Raw genomic sequence first — 21,560 nt, 5'->3', positions numbered from 1 at the left:
TAAATTTTCCCACGGATTACAGGAATCCATGCCTGTTTCAGCTCCGGCCTAGTGTCTTCCTTCAGCCCAGCTTCTGCTCCCACACGGTCCAAGTGCTCCACTCCCAGGCCCCACGTTGCATTTCCCATCAAACTGTTCTTGCTCTGTTTCCCCCCTGACTGGTGCAGTCCCTGGCCCTGGTCTCGGAGCAGCGCCATGAGAAATTCCCTCATACCTTTAAAGTCTTGTGTCTAGAGAGCATCTGTAGCATCGCACCATGAAAATATGGCCCAAGGATATCGTACATCAGGGCATTACACATCTTTGGGCAAAATAAAAATAACCTTATCTGCTGAGTTACCAATCAAATATTAGACTGCATGCGAATGAAAGAAAAAAACAAATAAGGTATGAGTAGCCAGCAAAAGATTGAGCAATCAAAACTCTCAACCTTTTTCAAAGCTAGCATTCATACACCAGCCAATACTACATAGAAACATAGAAAATAGTTGCAGGAGTAGGCCATTCGGCCCTTCAAGCCTGCACCACCATTTAATAAGACCATGGCTGATCATCACCTCAGTACCCCTTTCCTGCTTTCTCTTCATACCCCTTGATCCCTTTAGCCATAAGGGTCATATCTAACTCCCTCTTGAATATATCCAATGAACTGGCATCAACAACTCTCTGCGGTGGAGAATTCCACAGGTTAACAATTCTCTGAGTGAAGAAGTTTCTCCTCATCTCGGTCCTAAATGGCTTACCTTATCCTTAGACTGTGTCCCCTGGTTGCGGACTTCCCCAACATCAGGAACATTCTTCTGCATCTAACCTGTCCAGTTTAGGGCTGCCAAGATGTTACCACATGTCAGGAATCTTGGGTTATGATGGAAAGCAAAAGATGCTGGAAATGTGCTGGAAAAGCAGCTCGAAAATTAAGTAATTAATGAAGCTGTTCTGAGCAAACTGATGAAGGGCTCAAAAACTGAGATTTAAATTTAAAAATGAGAAAATTAGCAACAAAGAGAGCTTTAGATAGAACTATTTGGCACAGAGCATTAGATATATGGACTACGTTACCAGGGAACACATTGAAGCAAATAGATTCAGAGACACCAAGATACGCTACTGGACAAAGATATTAGAAGGATATGATGAGACGGTTGGAATGTGAGGTTGAAAACAATATTAACTTCTTGTATTTATATAGCATCTTTAACGTAGTAAAATGTCCCAAGGTGCTTCACCGGAGTGTTATAAGACAAAAATTTGACACTGAGCCACATAAGGAGAAATTAAGGCAGGTGACCAAAAGCCTGGTCAACATGGTAGGCACTCAGGAGCATTTTAAAAGAGGATTTTAAGGAGCGTGTTAAAGGAGGAAAGAGAGGTAGAGAGACAGAGAGGTTTAGGGAGGGAATTCCAGAGATACAGGAAAGATGGGCACGGATTTGGGAGGCAACAACACGTTCAAGGACTTTGGAGAGGAAAGGGAGGTTGGATATTGGACGTTAGTTTGCAAGAGTGGAGGGGTCAAGAGTTGTTTTTGTGAGGAGTGGGGTGATGACGGCAGATTTGAGGGAGGGGGGAGAGTACCTGAGGAGAGAGAACCCTTAACAATGTTAGCTAACATAGGAGACCGAAAAGGAAGTTGGATGGTCAGCAGTTTAGTAGAACAAGGGGTCAAGGGAGCAGGAAGTGGGTCTCATAGACAAGATGAGCGCTGAGAGGTCATGAGGGGAGATGGGGGAAAAGCTGGAGAAAGATGCGAGTTCAGGACTAGGGCAGTGGGTTCCTTTAGAAGAAGTTTGACCTGGTGGGCTAGGGTAAGGAAGGGAAGATGTGGAGGCAGATCAAACCAGAAAGAGGTTGGCATGTTGACTTATTCCTGTCTTCTAGCCTCACAGCTCTTGTGTTACTGATGCTTCGAGCAATGTTAATCTGAGTTTAACCTGGGTTTTGCCTATTTCCTTGAGGATTCTAATACCTATATTCGCTGACTCAACTGTCTTTTGGGCATTTATTTCTTCTATTGATGTCTGCGTGTACTATAGATTCTTGTCCAAAATTTACAGGATCTGGAAATTACATAGTCATTGCTCGTGAAGATTGATGTGAAGAATCTGTTTGACAGATCAGTTACTTAGACTGATTCTCTGTCGACCTTCCCAATTTATCCCTTAAAGGCTTAACTGGTCTATAACACTGCATCCATCGTCAACATCGTTAAAATATTTCCATGGATCATTTGGATTTTTTTTCCTGTTGCCTGTGTCCAATTGCTCTCTTAACTCTTCTGTTGCTCTCTTGATCCTTAACTCTTCTGCTTCATTGTATCTCTTAAAGTATTTCGAGGCGAAATTGTGTACCGCCCCCAACAGCCACGAAGTGGGAGTTCCTGCGCCAGGCACAGAAGTCCCGCCCCGCGAACTATATTGGGCTTACTCCCCCGAGAGTAAGTGGAGTGCAAAAGCTCGCGCTCCACTTCCTCTTGGGCGCGGGACCGGGGCGCAAAGCAACGCGCATTTTCCAGCACATCGAGGAGGGAGGTGTAGCGCTGGCAGGAAGACAGGGCCCTCCCCTTCCATTAAAGGGGCGGGCCCAGTTGCCGACTGCAGGAGGGAGACGGGGCCATCATTGGACCATCAGGGAGCGGGATGTCATGACAGATGCCCGGCCCACAAGTGGAGTGCCGTGCTGAAAACTGTGGCACGGACCCCGCGATCTGCAGTGAAGAAGGCCGCAACTGGTCGGCCATTTAAAACATTTTCAACGCCGCACCTCCCCTTTAACTTTTGCCCCGCGAGCGGCATAGAGCCGACAGCATTGCCTGCGGCAGCTTCACGGAGTGTTACCGAATTTGTTCGGCGGTGTGTAAATGGTTTTCTGCGCACGATGATGACGTCATCATCGCTGGCGACACGGCCTGGGGCGTTACCGGTTAGCGCCGTCGCTATACTCCCGCGGAATTTTGCGGGAGTCGGTAGCAACCTGGGGACGTTAATGGGAGGTGCAAATTACCTGAATTTGCCTCCGATTCTATTTAACCTTGAGGTGAGTTTTCACCTCCGTATTTAGCTCTTGTACTCTTGTTGTTGCCAAGTTTCACGTCTCATTTTATTTTAACATTGCTTTAAAAATGATATGTAGACAGGCTGTTGTCAGCTTGGTGCAGTTAGACGCAGCCTCTGATTGATATTGCTGCAGGTTCAAGCCCCAGTCAAGACATAAGCTCATAATCAAGGCTGGTACTCCAGTGCAGTACTGAGGAAGCATTGCATTTTCATTCTTTAGATGAGGCATTAAATTGAAGCTTTGACTCCCTGTTCAGGTGGATCTGAAAAACTTCATGGCACTATTCAAAGAGTAGGTTATTCTCCCAATGTACTGGCCTTCATTCCTCCCTTGAGCAACGCCACCAAAAACATAATAACTGATCATTTGTCTTTCTGGGATCTTACTGTGCACAACAAGGTAGTTACTGTATTTAATAAGGTATTTGACTGTGATATGGGAAGTCCTGAGTGACACGATGAGGTGTTTTGTCATAGAATCATAGAAATTTACAGCACGGAAGGAAGCCATTTTGGCCCATCGTGTCCGTGCCGGCCGACCAAGAGCTATCCAGCCAAATCCCACTTTCCAGCTCTAGGTCCGTAGCCCTGCAGGTTACGGCACTTCATGTCCTCACCAAGTACTTTTAAAATGTGGTGAGGTTTTCTGCTTCAACCACCCTTTCAGGCAGTGAGTTCGAGACCCTCTGAGTGAAGATATTTCCCCTCAAATCCCCCTCTAAACCTTCTACCAACTGCTTTACACTTAAGATCCCTCTGCTAAGGGAAATGGGCCCTTTCTATCCACTATATCTAGGCCCCTCATAATTTTATACAGCTCAATGAGGTCTTCCCTCAGCCTCCTCTGTTCCAAGGAAAACAAACCTAGCCTATCCAATCTGTCCTCATAGTTAAGATTCTCCACTCCACTCCACGCAACGTCCTTGTAAATCTTCTCTGTACCCTCTCCAGTGCAATCACATCCTTCCTGTAATGCGATGACCAGAACTGTATGCAGCACTCTAACTGTGGCATAACTAGTGTTTTATACAGTTCAAGCATAACCCCCGTGCTCTTGTATTCTATGCCTCAGCTAATAAAGGCAAGCATTCCGTATGCCTTCTTAATCACCTTATCTACCTGGCCTGCTATCTTCAGGGATCTATGGACATGCACTTCAAGGTCCCTTTGTTCCTCTACACTTCTCAGTGTCCTACCATTTAATGTATATGCCCTTTCCTTGTTAGCCTTCCCCAAATGCATTACCTCACACTTCTCTGGATTAAATTCCATTTGCCACTGTTCTGACCAGTTGATTGATACCTTCCTGCAGTCCGCAGCTTTCTTCTTCATTATCAAGCACCCAGCCGATTTTAGTATCATCTGCAAACTTCTTAATCATACTCCCTATATTCAAATCTACATCATTGATATACCACAAAAAGCAAGGGACCCAGCACTGAGCCCTGCGGAACCCCACTGGAAACATACTTCCAGTCACAAAAACACCCATCAACCATTACCCTCTGCTTCCTGCCTTTGAGCCAATTTTGGACCTAACTTGCCACCTGGCCCTGGCTCCCATGGGCTGTTACTTCCGTGACCAGTCTGGCATGTGGGACGTTGTCAAAGTATAAAAGTGTAAGTTCTTTCCAGTTTTGTGTAGGGCTCATGCCACACTTTAAATGTGTCTGTAAGCTGTAAAAACAATGTCACTATTTTCTGATTGGCTCAAATTTTACTGGAACTAATCAGAAAAGAGATTGCTACGATCTACTTACTTCATTCTTTTACTTCACTCTTAAACACGTCTGGTATATACTCCAACCCATTGTGAACAATGTTACAGGGAATTCACGAGTGATCTTTTTAAAAGTTTAATGTTTCTTCTGTTTTTTATTTTCTCTTTCTGCTTAAAAACCTGATCCTCCGAGAAACTCTTCTCGTAGTTCTAAATATTCTTTTCTAAACCAGCGCCCCTCTGTATTGCTATTTTTGGCCTTTAATACAATATCAAATATGACTATACAATGACCACAAGCACTGACTACTAGGTTACTATTCAGCTCCGTTAAATGCTAAATCTATTGCAGCATCTAGAAAGACTGGCAGTATCACAACTTTCAGAATCGTGTCAAAGCACTTCATGTACAATTAATTATCTGGAAGAGCAGTGACTGTTGGTATAGGTAAACAAGGCAGCCATTTTGTGCATAGCAAGATGATGGTGTTGAGGGTCGGGCCCGATATTGATGGGTTTTGCAGGCGAGGGGTGTGGAATTTCGGACGAGAGACTCGGAAGTCAGTGTTGCCCCATATGCTGTGGATTTTTAACTCCACAGTGTGCAGCATTTTTTTCAACGGGTTCCCAGCCCGGAAGCTAGCCCGGACAGGCAGCACTGTGACGGAGGCGGCAGCTGCAGGAGCAGGTAAGGAAGCTGTTGCTGCGTTAGTGGGTTGGAGGGGGAGGGATGGATCTGGGTGGGTCCGATCGCGGGGTTGGTGGATCCTGGGGGGAGTGCTTGCACGGGACGGGGGAGTGCTTGCACGGGGTGGGGGGGGGGGGGGGGTGGGTCCTTGCACGGGGCGGGGGGGGGTCCTTGCACGGGGCGGGGGGTTTTTGCACGGGGTGGAGGGGTTCCACTGGCAGGGAAGAAGTTGGCTTGATAGGCTGGGAGGAAGCACTCCTGCTGCTCCTGGCCCACAAGCAGCGTTTCCCCGAAGCTGTCCTCGCCGCACTTGAGTTGCCGGTTTCCCGAGGCCGAGGCCGGGAAACCCAGCTGGAAAGGGTTAAACCTGCAAGGAGAATTAAATGTGAGATAAAAACAGAAAATGCTGGAAATCTCAGCGGGTCAAGCAGCATCTGTGGAGAGAAACAGAGTTAACGTTTCGGGTTGACAACCCTTTGTCAGAAGTTAAATGTGTGGTTCCCAGCCTCATTATAATAGTTACATCATCATCATAGCAGTGCCTCGAAATCGAGGAAGACTTGCTTCCACTCCTAAAGTGAGTTCTTAGGTGACTGAACAGTCCAACACGAGAGCCACAGACCCTGTCACAGGTGGGACAGACATTCGTCAGGTGGGAGGGGGGGTGCACTGGTTTACCACACGCTCCTTCCGCTGCCTGCGCCTGACCTCTTCACGTTCGCGGCGTTGAGATTCGAAGAGCTCAACGCCCTCCCAGATGCACTTTCTCCACCTAGGGCGGTCTTCGGCCAGGGTCTCCTAGGTGTCAGTGGTGATGTCGCACTTCACCAGGGAGGCTTTGAGGGTGTCCTTGTACCGTTTCCGCTGCCCACCTTTGGCTCGTTTGCCATGAAGGAGCTCGCATATAGCAGTTGTTTAGGGAGTCTCGTGTCTGGCATGCGAACTAAGTGGCCTGCCCACCCAATAGAGCTGGTCGTGTGTGGTCAGTGCTTTGATGCTGGGGATGTTGGCCTGATCGAGAACACTGACGTTGGTGCGTCTGTCCTCCCAGGGGATTTGCAGGATCTTGCGGAGGCATCGCTGGTGGTATTTCTCCAGCGATTTCAGGTGTCTACTGTATATGGTCCACGTCTCTGAGCCATATAGGAGGGCGGGTATCATGACAGCCCTGTAGACCATAAGCTTGATGCCAGATTTGAGGGCCTGATCTTCGAACACCCTCCTCCTCAGGTGGCCGAAGGCTGCGCTGACACACTGGAGACTGTGTTGAACCTCGGCATCGATGTCTGCCCTTGCTGATAATAGGCTCCTGAGGTATGGAAAGTGGGAACAGCACCAACCCTTGTACATGGCCTTCTTTGACCTCACAAAGACTTTTGACACTGTTAACCGCAAGGGACTATGGAGCATCCTCCTCCGTTTCGGCTGCCCCCAAAAGTTTGTCGCCTTCCTCTGCCTGCTCCACGACGAGACGTGATCCTGACCAACGGATCCACCACAGACCCAATCCACGTCCGGACCGGGGCCACAACTCATACATTTGCTGGCAGCTGTTTCAAAAGTGGGTCTGTACCTGCCCTCTCCACTTGAGAATTGTGCATGGAATGCAACGCTGACAGGAAAAGTCAAACCATTTTATATATACATATACACACACTAGTGGATCTCTTGTGGTGTTGCTCAGTGAGTCACAGTTGTAGTGAGACAGGAAGTAAGTGGATACTTCCTGTGGTTATCACTATGAAATGTCTTCTGCCATTTTGCTTATCCATGATCTAACCACTGTAGCTCTGGGGTATGGAAGTCGCTCTTGATTTAATGTACAAGGATCGGGTTCATTGCAATGACACTGTTAGGAGCTGCTCATGGGCAGAATTGATATGTGAAGCTTCTCTGCAGCTGATGCTCATTATTTGATGAAGAACAAGGTTAAAACTGTCAAACCATTCACTGAGCAAAGGAGCTTACTGTAATCCTGGTTTTCTATATGGATAGTCAGAGATCTGCAGCTAGAAGATACAAGAAACCGAGGTGTGTGTATGTAAAAACACGTCAAGCTTTTAAAGCATTTACTGGCAGTGGTCCGATGTCAATGTAATATATATTTTTTTAAAACCATGTGTATAATGTGCGTCACTGACACAACAAAATCTATCACTCTTTTCTAATTAGAAGCATTGAATCCGAAGGAGGCCATTCGACCCATTGTGTCTGTGCCGATTCTTTGAAAGAGCTGCTCAATAAGTCCCACTCCCCTGCTCTTTCCCCATAGCCCTGTAAATCTTTCCTTTTCAAGTATATATCCAATTCCCTTTCAAAAGTCATTATTGAATTTGCTTCCAGCACCCTTTGAGGTAGTGTGTTCCAGATCACAACTCGCTGCATAAAAAATTGTTTCCTCATCATCCCTCTGGTTCTTTTGCCAATTAATTTAATTCTCTGTCCTTTGGTTACCAACTCTCCCGCCACTGGAAACAGTTTCAACACTTCTATTCAATCTCCCCTTATTCTTCTCTGCTCCAATTGGATTGGCATTTCCAAGGAAGCATTCAAGAAATGTTTTACTATTATCCACTTTACTGATTGCCTTAACCAATCAAAAATACTTTACTGTCCACTGATTCAAATTAGTGGTGAGATAATTTGAACCAATCAATTGTTTTTATCCACTTACTTCCTGTCTCACCACAACTGTGACTCACTGAGCAGCATCACCGGAGATCCACTAGTGTGTGAATATGTATATATATATAAAATGGTTTGTTTTTTTCCTGTCAGTGTTGCATTCCATGCATAATTCCCAAGTGGAGAGGGCAGGTACAGACCCACTTCTGAATGAGCTGCCAGCAAATGTGTGAGGTGCGGCACAAGGTGACTCTCCTTCCAAACTGCTTCCTTTTTCCCTTTCCCCCAACCCATCACCTTGCAGCTCTTCCAGATCTCCCAGTTGAGATTCAGAAAGTGCCACATGAAAGGTTGTAGAGGTGGATGTCATCAAGGATATGTCGTTACATACACATGTACACAAACAGATTTATGCAGGCTGGGGAAGGGGTTGAATATAGCTATGATCATTCGTAACAATATTCAATTTGAGTTGAGATGCTGCCACACATGTAAAGAAGAATCAAATAAAATATATTGAAGACTGGAAAAACCTTGAACATTAAAGTTTAAAAAAAAATACATAAATGACTGCTTAGCTCGATCAAGATGGTTGCCACACTGGCAGTTGAGAAATCTGGGGAAAAAACTCTGAGAACCCACCCTGACTGCGATAGGCTGATCCCTGACTCTGTGATCGGCTGATCCCTGACTCTGTGATAGGCTGATCCCTGACTCTGTGATAGGCTGATCCCTGACTGTGTGATAGGCTGATCCCTGATTGTGTGATAGGCTGATCCCTGACTGTGTGATAGGCAGATCCCTGATTGTGTGTAATATGTCCTTACTATACAGTATAAATGCACACGAGGCCCATACTTGAGAGAAGGTCACTCTGTGACCAGTAACCTTTATTTGCCAGCACTGAAGTGATGAAGGTGGGTGGAGCTTCCCCTTTTATATCTGAAAGTCCAGGTTAGGAGTGTCTCCCACAAGTTCGCCACCTAGTGGTCAATGTTCTCACGGTGTACAACTTAGGTCAGTTTATACATGGGTTACAATGACAGTTAAATACATGACACCACCTCCCCCCCAAAGTCTTATTCGGATCACAGGTTGAGTCTCTCTGGTGGTTTACGCTCTCTTGTAGAGCGCCTGAGTTGGGGCTCCGGTTGTTGGGCGCTGGCCTGAGTGTCTGCTGTTTGCGGTGCCTCAGGCCTGTCCAGACTGCCCACAGTAACTGGGCTCTCCTCCGCTTGGTTCTGGTGTTCGGTCAACTGTGGAGGAGTGAACTCGACATCGTGTTCTTCCTCTGCTTCTTCAATGGGGTTGCTGAACCTCCTTTTTGTTTGATCCATGTGTTTGCGGCAGATTTGTCCATTGGTAAGTTTAACTACCAGAATCCTATTCCCCTCTTTGGCAATCATAGTGCCTGTGAGCCATTTAGGCCCTTAGTTGAGGACAAAGACAGGGTCATTGACATCAATACATCGCGACCTCGCATTCCCGTCATGATAGTCACATTGTGACTGGCGCCTGCTCTCAACAATTTCTTTCATGGTGGGGTGTATAAGGGATAACCTGGTTTTGAGCGTCCTTCTCATTAGAAGCTCTGCGGGTGGGAGCCCTGTGAGCGAGTGTGGTCGGGATCTATTGGCCAACAGGAGGCGTGATAAGTGGCTTTGTACAGAACCCCCTTGGATTCTGAGCATCCCCTGTTTGATTATCTGCACTGCTCGTTCCGCCTGGCCTTTTGAGGCCGGCTTGAACGGTGCCGTTCTGATATGGTTGATACCATTTCCTGCCATGAAGTCCTGGAATTCAATGCTTGTAAAGCACGGGCCATTGTCGCTGACCAAGATGTCTGGTAGACCATGGGCGGCGAACATTGCCGTAGACTTTCTACTGTTGCAGAGGATGTGCTTGAATTGAGAATGTCACACTCGATCCATTTGGAGTGGGCGTCCACTACATTTTTCTCATGAAAGGACTTGCGTAGTCCACTTGGATGCGTGACCATGGCTTGGCGGGCCAGGATCAGGAGCTGAGGGGGGCTTCCCTAGGCGCATTGCCCAGCTGGGCACACGTGTTACACCTGCGAACACAAAGTTCCAGGTCTGCATCTATCCCTGGCCACCAAACGTGTGACCTGGCAATTGCCTTCATCATGACAATGCCCGGGTGCTCATTGTGGAGTTCTCTGATGAACATCTCTCTGCCCATCTGGGGCATGACTACTCTGTTTCCCCATAGGAGGCAATCGGCCTAAATCGAGGGTTCATCCTTGCGCCTGTGAAATGATTTGAATTCCTCAGGGCATGCCCCGTACGTGGCTGCCCAGTCCCCATTCAGGACACATTTCTTAACTAAAGACAGTAGCGGGTCTCTATTTGTCCAGACTTTGATCTGACGGGCTGTCATGGGTGAGCCTTCACTTTCGAAAGCTTCGACAGCCATGACCATCTCAGCAGCATGCTCGGTTGCTCCCTCGGTGGTGGCTAGTGGGAGCCTGCTGAGTGCATCGGCGCAGTTTTCAGTGCCCGGTCTGTGCCGAATTGTATAGTCATAGGCGGCTAACGTGAGTGCCCACCTCTGTATCTGGGCCGATGCATTTGCATTTATGGCTTTGTTGTCGGCCAAAATGGACATAAGGGGTTTGTGATCTGTCTCCAGCTCAAATTTCCTGCCAAACCCATACTGGTGCATTTTTTTTACAACATATACACGTGCAAGTGCTTCCTTTTCTACCATCCCGTAGCCCCGTTCTGCTGGGACAGACTTCTGGAGGCATAAGCTACCGGCTGTAACTGACCCGTGGCATTTACATGCTGCAACACACACCTGACACCATAGGACGACGCGTTGCACATTAAAACAAGTTTCTTACATGGTCATATAGCATTAACAGATTGTTGGAGCATATCAAATTTCGTGCTCTATCAAAAGCCCTTTCCTGGCTGTCCCCCGAGACCCATTCGCGACCTTTGCATAGGAGCACGTGTAGCGGGTCTAACAGCATGCTCAATTTGGGAAGAAATTTACCAAAATAGTTCAGGAGCCCCAGGAACGAACGCAGCTCCGTCGTGTTACGGGTTCTGGGTGCTCTCTGGATCGCTTCTGTTTTGGACGCAGTAGGTCTGATCCCGTCTGCTGCTACCCTCATCCCCAGGAATTCTACCTCTGGAGCTAGGAAGACGCACTTCGCCTTTTTCAATCGCAGACCTACCCGGTCCAGTCTGTGTAGCACCTCCTCCAGGTTGTGGAGGTGTTCTTCATTATCATAACCCGTGATGAGGATGTTGTCTTGAAAAACCACTGTCCTTGGAATCGACTTGAGGAGGCTTTCCATATTTCGTTGAAAGATTGCGGCGGTCGAGCGAATCCCAAACGGACATCTGTTGTACTCAAACAACCCCTTGTGTGTCGTGATGGTGGTCAGCTTCTTCGATTCACTTGCCAGCTCCTGGGTCATGTAAGCTGAGGTCAGGTCCAGTTTTGAAAAAGGTTTGCCACCGGATAGCGTCACAGAGATCCTCCGCTCTCGGTAGCGGTGTTAATGAAAATAAATTCACAGACTCTAGTAAAGTAAGAGAGACAACTTTATTGCTAACAGAGCTCTGGGAGAAGAGTTGAGATCCCGCGATCTGCGAACACCTTCTCCCCGAGTGCCTTGTGCCGCGGGGTTATAAGCAGTTTACAGGGTGTGGAATACAATCATTTAAATTCATTTACGTCCAACCAATCAATCCATATGGCAACGCAATTCATTTACATACAACCAATCAATCCATATGGCAATGCAATTCATTGACATACGACTTTTTAGTCCTAGTGAAACCTGATAGCATGGCGCTAGTTTGGGGGCCCTTCCTCTGTATCTTCTTTTGTGGTTAGTCACTTGTTGCTGCAGAGTTCATATCAGGGACAGCAGATAGGCTTCTTGGTACAAAGTTCATTTAGTGGTGGCTTACCCCATCCTGCTTTGCTATGTCCGAAAATCCACTCCAACAGTTCCCCCTGTTGGTCCTGGAGGATGTTCACGAAATCCAGATGACCACAATGAAGGTGGCTCAGTGCCTACCTTCGAGGCAAGTTACTTCACTGCCTTGCCTGTAGCTATAGCCTACTCTTCATAGGTAGTGTTCTGTGCCTGCGTCGTCCGCTCCGTCTTCCTCGGCGTCTCCAGGTGTTCCCATCAGATGTTCTTTTCCGGTGATCACGCTGGCAACCGGCACTATTCGGGCCATCATGACTTTACAGCAGATATTAAAACATCCGATAATCAAGCAACAAGTAATTATTATTACAACAAGAATAACTACTCCATGCGTTAAATAGGACCCCCAGGATCCCCCTAATAGCCAGTCAAGCCAGCTTTTCCCCCTTTTTGGGCCTTGTCTGAACTCATCAAGCTGCTTTCTTATGGCATCAATGGCTTGGGTGATATTGTATGATTCATCCGTAACATACGTTATACATTTGTCTCCTATTGTGCATACTACCCCCTGTTGGGCTAACTGATAATCCACGGCATAACGGGTCTGCTGCGTGTACAATCTTAATTCAGACAGCTCCCGGTTGATGGTATCAATCCCTTAGATGTGCTGTTTCCCAGAATGGTTAATCCACAAATAAGATAGTTCCTATTTTTGGCACTAATTACCCCCGCTGATCCCCCCACAGACAGGGCCACGAGGAACCCGTGGCCGAGTGATGATCCCAGCGTGATAGGATCCTCCCAATCGGCACAGAACTCCTTGCTGATGGCCAGTGTTACTATCCTTCTCCGGGTATGCCCCCTTTGGGGGCATGGAACAGTGAGTGGTCCTATAGTTCCTACTGCAAAGAGGACCGGGAGGGTCGGTATTGCGGTCTTGAAGGTACCGTTGAGGAGGAACACGAATCACTCCTTAGCTCTATAACACTTTACATCGGTGTTGCTAACACTCGTGAACTGCTTATACCACCAATTGCTTGGTTCCCTTGAATTTGAGCCCGATCCTACCAATTGGTAAGCATCAAACGGGTATGCCATGTTTCTGAACTGACATGAGTTCCGTTGCACTGACCGCAGATAACTTGCCTCCCTGTGGTCACGTTCAGGCATCTTTGCTCGTTACAGGTGCAAGTAAACTGGCCTCTATGCACTCGACAGTGCTGATGGGCACACTGCGTCTGCACACAGGTGCCGTTCTCGGGGAGCAGGACATACCCCCATCCTTGCCCCGAGAAGCAAAGCGGGTAGCTTCCATTGTCTGAGCATACCGTTTCATCCTTTCCCCGGGATCCCCTGCACACAGGATCTGTGGGATTTATTAATTCTCTGTATACCCTTCTATATTCGCCCGTTTGTCCCTAACAGGGTGCGTCCGAGGTATCCGCCGTATATAAGTCACGGGGGGTCCACCCAGGGGTGGCCACGAACAGGGCCTCTACTGATTGGGCTAGTGGGTAACACACGGTTCGATTGCCGTGTAAACGTATATGGGCCTTGAAAAACAAGTTATCTTCTAATCCTATTAGCTTTACAACAGTGACAACATAGAGTAACGCGATTATATACGCTATCTTAGACATGTTTGTTACGCTCAAACAATACAATATTTACACATTAGCAGTAGCCGTAATTTGGACTTGCTTGCAGACATCACCTGTTTGGGGTGCATAAACAAGTATCCTGGTTACATTATCGTGAATCACATGTCTTATGTTTACTCATTAGTTTCTTTGTACAATTTCAACTGGGTCCAATGTTTCCATACACTCTTCCCTCTTATGTCCAGACAGGCACAGGTGTCTCCACTGATTATGACCTCATATGGGCCATTCCATTTTGGTGCAAACCCTGGTTTTTCAGGTAATGTTTTTACCATGACGCGACGTCCCGCCATCGGGACGTCAGGGAGCCTTTCAAGCTCTTTCTGAGCGTCTCTCTCTTCCTGATTGTCTCTTAATAATTTACGCATTCCTTTGAGCTGAGTGCTTAGTTCCAAAACATACCGTTTAATTTTGTCTTTTAATGGGTCTACGTCGGCCCCACCTGTTATGATGCTTTCTGGTAATTGCATCGCCCTTCCTGTCATTAGTTCATAAGGGGTTAATCTGGTTGTCCGGTTTACCGTGGCTTTTAACTTCATTAATATAATAGGAAATACTTCTGTCCACGTTCTTCCTGACGTTTGTATGGCCTTGGCCAGGGCGTTCTTAAGGGTACGGTTCATGCGTTCTACCATTGCAGAACTCTGCGGGTGGTAGGGGATGTGGAATTTTTGTTTTATGCCCAACAGCTGGCATACTGTTTTTACAATCTTCCCAGTGAAGTGGGTGCCTTGGTCGGAATCTATCTGAAGAGGCACTCCCCATTGGGGAATCACCTGCTCGGTCAATATCCTTGCCACTGTTGAGGCAGTGCAATCACGTGTGGGGAAAGCTTCCACCCACCAGGTAAATTGATCTATAATCACTGGGCAATATCTTTTTCCATGGGATGGGGGCAAAGGACCTGTGAAATCAATTTGTAAATGTTCCCTTGGCCCCCGTGGACGGGGCCGGTATCCCATTTTAATTTTAATGGGCCTGCCTGGATTATATTGTGCGCACGTAACGCATCGATGGCAATGTTTGGCAATATTTCTCCTCATCCCCTTCCACCACCAATCTCTTCCAAGACTCCCAGTCATGGCCTCTCGTCCCGAATGGGACAGGCCATGGTGTAACTCCAATAAGGTATTCTGTATGCATTCAGACGCCATTACCTTGTTGTTTCGTCTCTAAACGTTATCCTTTCCTTGCGTTGCGCCCTGCTTTGTCCACATACCCCTTTCTTCCTCAGAAGTGTCCTGGTGTAGTTTCTCGATACTTATCTGTTCGTCTCGGACCACAGCGGCACTGACTGAGGCTTCCTCACACTCCTTTTGTTCTAATGCCTCTTGTGCAGCTAAGTCCACAACTTGATTTCCCTGGTGACTCAGCCAATCTGGACTGGTTTAGTCCGGTTCCCTTTGGTGGGCTTTAATTTTAATGACCGCTACCTGTTTTGGTTTATTACTGGCTGCTAAGAGAGCTTCTATTCTCAGCTGGTGTTTTATGGGATGTCCGCTGGTTGTGATAAAACCCCTCCTCCCCCATGCTGTCATATAATCGTGTACTACCCCGAATGCATATCTACTGTCCGTATAGATATTAACGATCTTACCCTCTGATTGTTCCAGTGCCTGGGTGAGGGCTACCAATTCTGCCACCTGAGCTGATGACCCCCATTAATTTGCCCTGATTCGAGTGTCTCTAGATCCTGGTTAACTACAGCCCATCCGGTACGAGGTAGTCCCTCTACTTATTTTCGCGAGCCGTCCACAAACAAGGTTTATTCTGCGGTTTGAAGGGGCATGTCTTTTATTCTAACCTCTTCCATGTCCATATCCACGTCCCCGCAATCGTGGGGCTCTCCCTCTTGCACTATGCCCTCCGCGGGGTTTTCCCCTACATCTCTAATTATAGTTACTGCTTTGTTGGGTGGCAAGAGGACTGCTTCCCACTTTTCCCGTCTTATATTAGAAACGGTTCTCAGTTTTCCTGTGTTTAACATTTCTACCAATGTGTGTTTGGTGTGGAGAATGATGTTTCCGGTCATTACCATGGGCTCGCTTATTTTTACTGCCCAAGCTGCGCAGTCTAGTGCAGCTATACATCTGGATAATCCGGTCACCACCTGACCTTCGGCGGTGGAGTAATAGGCTATTGGTCTCCTTTTATCCCCGTGATCTTGGGTGACCACGGCCGTATAGAACCCATCTTCATTGGTACAGTGGATGTGGAAATCTTTACCCATGTCAGGCAGTCCCAATCCAGGCGCGGAGACTAGTTCTGACTTGAGTTTACAATATGCCTGTTCTTGTTCAGGGCCCCACTCTATAAGGTCTAGGGCCGGTTTTCCTCCCTTTACTAGTCTTTGTATAGGCTCGGCAATCTTTGCAAACTCAGGGATAAAGTTCCGGCTGTAATTAAAGAGACCCAGTACCTTCCTCCCCCCTTACCGTTACTGATCTAGGCATGTCCTTGACAGCCTTTTTCCTATCCGAGGGCATTTCTTTCAACCCCTTTGAAAGGCAGTACCCTAGGTACAGGACTTGCGTTTTCCCTACCTGGGCTTTCTTGGGGTTGACCTTAAGGCCTGCCGTCTCCAAAGCTCGTAACACCAGGTATAGGGTTGCCTGATGTCCCTCCTTGGTTTCTGAAGCTATTAATATGTCGTCGACATATTGTAAAATACTATTTCCTGCCGGTACTTCTATTTGTTTTAGTACGTCGCTCATGACTCGGTGGAATATGGCAGGACTATTATGGAACCCTTGTGGTAATCGGGTCCAAGGATATTGTTTATCCTCCATCGTGAAGGCGAATTTCTCTTGTGATTCTGGGTCGAGGGGAAGTGCCCAGAAGCCATTGGCTATGTCCAGAACTGTAAAGATTTTATGTTCAGGGGATAATCCATTAAGGATTGTGGAGGGACTGGCCACTATCGGGTATAGTTTGGCGGTGACCTTATTAAGGGCGGTGTAGTCAATGGTTAGTCTATAACTCCCATCTGGCTTCCCTACTGGCCATGTTGGGGAGTTAGTGGTGCTAACAGTTTCTCTTAAGATACCTTTTTCCACTACTCCCTTTACTATTTCTACAACTGCTGTTCTGGCTTCGGGTCTTATAGGGTATTGCCAGTGTGGTTTATGAGATGGTCCAGGGACCTTAATAGGGTCCATGTCCGCTTTTCCGGTATCCAATTTTGTCTGTGCCCAAACCCCGGGCACAGAGGCACAAATGCCGCCATATCCTCCAGTCTCGGTATGCCAGCTGGTTTTTGTGGCTGTTGCTACACCTAAACTTTCCATATGGTGAGCTATCTGTCCCAAATCTCCCTTACTGCCATCTGCCTTTGGCCATGTTAATTTCCCCTTGCCACAATCAATCAGGGCCTGAAATTCCTTCATTACGTCATTCCCCAATATTGTTCCCTCACGATTCTTGCATACGTAAAATCTCATGTGTATACATAAATTATCAATTTCCACCACTTGGGTGGTGCTCAGGTAGGCCGTTGTTGGCCGTCCATCTATTCCGTTTATTAAAGCCTTTTTGTCGGTTATGGGAAGGGGTAGATTGGTAATGGATATTGAGGCTCCAGTGTCCACTAGCACCTCACACTATCGGCCCCCTACTAGTGCAGACACATATATCCTTCCCTCCTTTTTACTTTGTACGGGGGCCGCTGGGCATCACAGGGTGGCTTTGTACTCCTGCCACTGCTGGTATTCCTGTTCTGACAGGGTCCTTGCCTTATTAGGATAGCCATTTTTACTATAGCAGGTCGCGTCTAAATATCCCTTTTTGCCGCAATATGTGCATTGTTTTTCCATGCGTTTCCCCTTACATTCTTTGGCAAAGTGACCCACCTTCCCACAATTATGGCATGTCCCCTTTTTCTGTCCTCCCGCCGTCCCTGCTGCAAAAACCCTTTCTTGTTTTATCTTTGTTTGGGATTTTTCATCGCCCCTTCCCTGGATGCCACTAGGCCACTTGACCAGTTCATCATAATCCTGGGTTACAATTACTCCCATTTTTATAATGGTCTGGTGTGCAGCGGATAGTCCGTCCTTAAATGCCCGGATAAATGCTCGGTCGCCGCGGCCCGGGTTTCCCTGTCCAGAGCATTCTTGATATATCTGGAATAATCGTTCCCCATACTCTGAGGCTCCTTCCCCCTTTTGTTGTTTGGTTGTAGTAATTTTACTCCAAGTCATTACCTAAAACTCATTGGATCTCGGTTTTAAAAGGGCCAAAGGTCGCCTGTTGGCCATCTACTTCGGTGGTTAAAGGTACCGCGTGTGTCCAACGTCCCCCTGAAAAGTCGGCATTGGCTACTACCGCGGCTCCTCCGGCCGCTACTTTCCACCGATCTTCCGGGCAAGCCGCTCGGACTAGTTGGTGGATATCTCTGAGGTGTAGTTGGTGGCCCACCCAAACTGTATCCAGCTCTGCCCAAAATTTGGTATTCGTACACTGGGGTTGTAATTTACCCAGGGATGCCAGTATCTGCTGTCTCTCGCCGGGGGTAAATGGTTTATAGATTGCAGTGGGATTCGCTGCAGTTCCTCCCCTGGTGACTGGCGCCGCCGGGAAGGTTTCTAGATCTTCCTGACCCGGGGCTGTTGCCTCACCTTGGTAACCTTCGTAAGGGGGCAGTGAGGCTGTTTCTCCCCCCCATTGGGAATGGTTCTGAATCTGTTGTTCTAACGCCAGGCATTTCTTTTCCCATTCCCTACATTTTCCTTGTGCCTAACTTAATTGTTTACTTTTCTCTTCCCTTTTCTCTCTAACGTCCTTTACTTGCTCAATTAGTCCTGCTAACTGATGTACTAGTAATACTCCGGCCTTTTTGGTTTTATCTTTCTTTTGTTTTGCCATCCGATTTCGTTGTTGTTCTAATGTCTGGGATACATCCCAGCCGTCTTTCTGCATTTTTCTTTTAATTAAGACTTGTCGATCGGTCATGTAAGAGTTAATTAGGGACCCGGGCGGTCAACATTTTACATCCGTTTCCTTACCTGCCATTGAAGATGTTTATTCTATGTTCCTGTATTCCCCTCTAGTTTATAGAATTTCCGAACTTAAATACTCATGGCCACGATTCACCTCACAGAGACCTCTTGTCTTGCTTGCGAAGATTAACGTGTTTCCTTACCACCGGAGTCCGGCTCTTGGTTGGAGTGATCAGCTCCCTTCCGCACCAATTTCTATATCACCACCTATGAACATTGGACTAAAATAATCAACCCCCGCATCATTAATTACATTACTTTCAGTCTGCGTTGTACGCCACTACAGTCTGAATTTCTTAACTCTTATCACATACTATCACATACTATCAAGTTATGTCTCTTTCTTCACTTAATCTATTTTATTCGTTTGATACCACTTCGCCGGCCAGCCGCTTCCCCCAGTATAATTTCTGGGTGGTCAGAAATTGACTACTATCCTGTTCTACTGGGTCATACGACTATCCAGCTCTGCGGTATCCTGCCGACTACGCCAATTTGTTAATGAAAATAAATTCACATAGACTCTAGTAAAGTAAGAGAGACGACTTTATTGCTAACAGAGCTCTAGGAGAAGAGTTGAGATCCCGCGATCTGTGAACACCTTCTCTCCGAGTGCCTGGTGCCGCGGGGTTATAAGCAGTTTACAGGGGGCGGAATACAATCATTTAAATTCATTTACATACAACCAATCAATCCATATGGCAACACAATTCATTTACATACAACTTTTTAGTCCGAGTGAAACCTGATAGCATGGTGCGAGTTTGGGGGCCCTTCCTCTGTATCTTCTTTTGTGGTGAGTTATTCTGTTGCAAAGCTTTCTATGAAACAATGGCCTGCACCTGGCCAGGAGTCACTTGTTGCTGCAGCGTTCATATCAGGGACAGCAGATAGGCTTCTTGGTACAAAGTTCATTTAGTGGTGGCTTACCCCATCCTGCTTTGCTATGTCCAAAAATCAACTGCAACACGCGGATACTGGTCTTGGAGTGACTCCCGATTGATGGTGGCCTTGTAATCATCACATATCCTGACTGACCCATCCGCCTTGAGCACCGGCACAATCGGGCTTGCCCAGTCACTGAATTCGACTGGCGAGATGATGATTCCCTCAGCAGGTGGTCCAATTCATCTTCTATCTTTTCCCACATCACGTACGGCACTGCTCTGGCCTTGTGGTGTACTGGCCTGGCGTCTGGGTTTATGTGAATCACTACCTTGGTCCCCATGAAAGTGCCAATGCCGGGTTGAAATAGTGAGTCAAATTTGTCCAGGACCTGTGAGCATGATATTCGCTCCACAGAAGAAATTGCATTGACATCGCCCCATTTCCAGTTCATGACAGCCAGCCAACTCCTCCCCAGCAGTGCGGGACCGTCCCCCAGGACAATCCAGAGTGGCAGCCTGTTCTTCGAATCTTTGTGGGTCACGACTACCGTGGTGCTGCCTAGCACCGGAATGATCTCCTTTATATATGTCCGTAGCTGTGCGTCAATTAGCAATAATTTTGGTCTCCTGGCCTTGGATGCCCACAACTTGTCGAACTGTTTGATACTCATCATGGACTGGCTGGCCCCCGTGACTAGCTCCATTGATACTGGGATGCCATTCAGGAGCACTTTCATCATTATCGGTGGCGTGCTGGTGTATGAACTGTATATGTGCTCCACATAAACTCGCTGAACTTCAGCTTCCAGCGATTTCCCCCAGTGTCCATTTGGCCTCGTAGGACTTACATCGTCCCCGTCCTCCTCGTACATCAACCTGGCTGCAGGCTTTCTGCACATACGCGCCAAGTGACTGCTGACGTTGCAATTTCTGCAGGTATGTTGCTGATGCATGCAAGCTCTGGCTGTGTTTTTGCCTCCACACCTCCAACATGAGCCGTTGTTGGAAACAAAAGGTCCATTACCAGTCAATCGTCTCTGACTGTCTCTGTAACTGTCCTTAAACGCACCATTAACAGGTGTTGATGGCCCCATTACTGGCCGCATTGTCCCTTGCGATGGCATGAATCGCCGTTCAGCTAGCCATTGTCTCTGTTGAATTTCCCCTTTGGGTTCGACTACATGCTCGGGCATGTCCGATTGCCCCTATCTGCCTGGAGAACCATGTGCTGCGTTAACAATGTTGATTCCCTGTCCATTTGCTGCATTTAAACCAAGATTTTTGTCAAACATCATTCTGGTCTCTTCCTCCCCTGAGATAAATGTCTGGGCCATCAAAGCTGCCGTTTCCAGGGTCAAGTCTCTGGTCTCAATCAGTTTCCTGAAAACCCCAGCGTGTCCGATGCCCTCAATAAAAAAGTCTCGCAGCATCTCCGCTCTGCATGCATCTGGGAACTTACATAGGCTCGCCAGTGGCCGGAGGTCTGCCACAAAGTCTAGAACGCTTTGCCCTTCTCGCCGCTGGTGCGTGTAAAACTGGTGTCTTGCCATGTGCATGCTGCTCGCCGGTTTAAGGTGTTCCCCGATCAACTTACTGAGCTCTTCAAAAGTTTTATCCGCCGGCTTCTCTGGCGCTAGAAGGTCCTTCATCAGGGAGTACGTCCTGGATCCACAAACTGTCAGTAGATGAGCCCTGCGTTTGTCGGCCGAATCCTGTCCCAGCCATTCCTTAGTGACGAAACTTTGCTGTAGTCTCTCAATAAAATCGTCCCAATCATCACCAACACAGTACCTCTCGTCTGTGCTGCTAGTGGCCATACTCGTGTGGTTTAAATCCTAGTTTCTCATCGCCAATAATATGTCCTCACTATACAGTCTAAATACACACGAGGCCCATACTGTGACCAGTAACCTTTATTTGCCAGCACTGAAGTTGTGAAGGTGGGTGGAGCTTCCCCTTTTATACCTGAAAGTCCAGGTTAGGTGTGTCTCCCACAAGTTCACCACCTATTGGTCA

At 47.4% G+C, this 21,560-nt stretch overlaps 1 protein-coding gene across 3 annotated transcripts in view; it reads left to right on the top strand.

The window, feature by feature from the left end:
* The window catches only part of ndrg4 (NDRG family member 4), a 205,850-nt gene that overhangs the window by 29,264 nt on the left and 155,026 nt on the right, over window positions 1–21,560 (top strand). The gene's annotated exons all lie outside the window — the stretch shown is intronic.

Source organism: Pristiophorus japonicus, chromosome 13, assembly GCF_044704955.1.
Source record: "Pristiophorus japonicus isolate sPriJap1 chromosome 13, sPriJap1.hap1, whole genome shotgun sequence".
Lineage (NCBI taxonomy): Eukaryota > Metazoa > Chordata > Chondrichthyes > Pristiophoridae > Pristiophorus > Pristiophorus japonicus.
The sequence above is the reverse complement of the archived record's forward strand: the minus strand, read 5'-3'. Positions and strand labels throughout refer to the sequence as shown.